This window comes from Myxine glutinosa, chromosome 2, assembly GCF_964187855.1.
Source record: "Myxine glutinosa chromosome 2, kmMyxGlut1.1, whole genome shotgun sequence".
In the NCBI taxonomy this organism is placed as follows: domain Eukaryota; kingdom Metazoa; phylum Chordata; class Myxini; order Myxiniformes; family Myxinidae; genus Myxine; species Myxine glutinosa.
In genome coordinates this window covers 176076761-176079493 of record NC_136262.1, presented here as the reverse complement: position 1 = coordinate 176079493, position 2733 = coordinate 176076761, and positions in this window count along the sequence as shown.

Here is a 2733-nt window from a genome sequence, read left to right as displayed (position 1 = left end):
GAGGAGAAAAATAATTGTGGGTGGAGTCAAGAGCCAGTGAAGCTCCGCCCTGGACCAACAGAGCCATAGAACTTCAGAGCTACAGACAGACAGACGTGCGGAGAATACATACACAAGCACAGGTATCAATGGAAGCCCAGGCCTCAACAACTCAACACATGCATAATTCGTTGTAGAATTTGGGCCAGAGTACTCAAACAACTAATGCCAATCTTTGCTCCAGCATACTCTGCCGAGTAAAATATGTCCAAGTCTCTATCCCGAAAATCACAAATTATGCACACACCAGTATTTAGAAAGCATCCACCCATCTGATCATCCTTAAAAAAAGATGTTTTATGATTGTAAAGGTCATCAAGCATCATTTTCTCATCCAGGTATACCACTGAAGCTCACTCAAGCTGGGATAAGTTGGTGGTCATTGCTGACAAATCATTCAACTTAAACAGAGAACATGTTCCCAGAGACAGTCCTCACAAAATTCTTCATTCATGTGTTATCATCAATATTATGAGCATACTGAGTTTGCCGACCACCTTTACAAAGTCATCCGACAGTGTCTCGGGATAGCATGCCTTTGACTCCCAGCAAAACCAGTGCTTCCAATCTATTTTCTTCGATTAAACTACTGCATGTGAGCACAGCCTGCTTCTCCTATAACTGTTATTGATTGTTTTCTCAAAAGGCATCAACTACTCCCTGTTGTCAGAGAATCTCCTCGTTTAAAGTTTCCATCCTCACCAGTTTCTGATTCGAATAGTCCGCTTTATATTGCTGACCGGAAACATGGATCTGAACATCGTCCGATCACTGACCAGAGTTTATTGCACTTCTTCAGGTCGGACCTAAAAATTCTCAAAGGATGATTGGAAAAACTACCGCTCAGGAGGGAAGTATCGAAGGACCAATATAAGGTACGCCCCTTGATACGTAGAAACAAAAATCGATGTTTCATTAAATAAAGGTAAGAAACACCAGGGGGAGCAATTCCAGTATGCGTTACAAGGTTTAAAAAAGGAACAGCCCAATATATAATTTATAGCTGAGCAAATGTGATAACTTATTAGTCCCCTACCGGTGTACACCGGAGGGGACTATAGGTTTTCACGCCATCCCTCCGTCAGTCCGTCCGTCAGTCAGTCAGTCCGTCACGCAAAGAACAGTTTTCCGGACTTTTTTCTAAACGCTTACCGCTAATGATTTCAAACTTGGCTCATGGTTTCCTCATGATAAGTTACAGATCAAGTTCGAACTTCACGACGTTTCGATCATTTTTGACAAATTAATGGCACTTTGAACTTTGGGAATTCTGATAATTCTGATGATCCTTAACTCAGTGCCATTTTAAGTTTTAATTCCCTTTAAAAAAGATTTTCTCTGCAATAATTGGACCGATTGAGATCAAATTTTCACCCTCGGGGGGACTCGGTCTGCAGAATATTTTAATGGTAATTATGACGTCATAGGTCACGTGGTTCGGCCGCCATATTGTTTTTCGTGAAAACACGAAAACCCCTTTTTCTCTGCAACAGCTGAAAAGATCGAGGCCAAACTTTGCAGGCAGAATCGCATACCCATGACGAACAAAAAAGTCAGCGAGCATGACGTCATGCATCACATGGTTTCAGAGTTATGACGTTTTTAAGCATGAACCTTTAAAACCTAGCTCCTCCCTCATTTTTGATCCAATCAAGGGGAAACTTCACAGATCTGTTCAGCATGTCAATCTACTAAAATGTCCTTTTGGAATTTGCGATAGGGCACGTGGTTTGGCAGATATCATTACTTAAACGAAAATATTTTAAAAATGGATATCTCTTGTTTATTCCAGAGTTCTCCTCAAGCCGCACCGTGCGCCCTCAGCCTCGTCTCGCGAACGTCAACAGCGCGACACAGCGCGCGCTTTCCGGAGGGGCGGAGCCAAGCCGAGCAACACATATATACACATTGATCATTGATCGTGAACCTGAAAATATAATAAATTACTGATATTTAGCGACTCGAAAGGTTCTTTATCAACAAGTTATTTTCTCGTGCTTCTGCTGACCTGTCTGCAAGGTGTATAAATCGAAGTCCCGAGTGCGAATCACAGGTGAGCCCGTCCTGAGGTAATTAGCGATTGGGAACGATTCAGAACCTGTGGGTAAATAACCCTTGGTAATTTCCCCAACAGTTTTCCGGACGACAGACTGCTGGTAGGGGGCATGTATTGCAGCGCAATACTCAGAATGCTTGTTAAACTAGAATGGCACTTAGTAGAGAGCATACATACCTCCACCTGGTTGGCCATATCACTCAATGGTGAAGAATCACTTAAAAAATTCGACTGGCTGGATCCGGATGCGGATCTTCACCAAAATTGAATCGATTCTTCCTTGTCAGACACCCAATCTATCCAGAAAGTTTCGTCCAAATCTATCTATAACTTTTTGAGATATCCTGCTATGTATCGTTTTTGGCCCTATCTCCCAATGGTGAAGAATCATTTGAAAAATTAAATAATTGTCATTTCCGAATCCATATTCAGATCTTTACCAAAACTGAATCGATTAGTCCTTGTCACACATCCAACCGGTCCACCAAGTTTCGTTCAAATCCGTCCACAGCTTTTTGAGATATTTTGTTCACAAACTGACAAACAGACAGACGGGGTGAAAACATAACCTTCATCCACCTTTGGTGGCAGAGGTAACAAAACTTGACACCGGGTAAGTTGCTGACCGTTTTTATGTT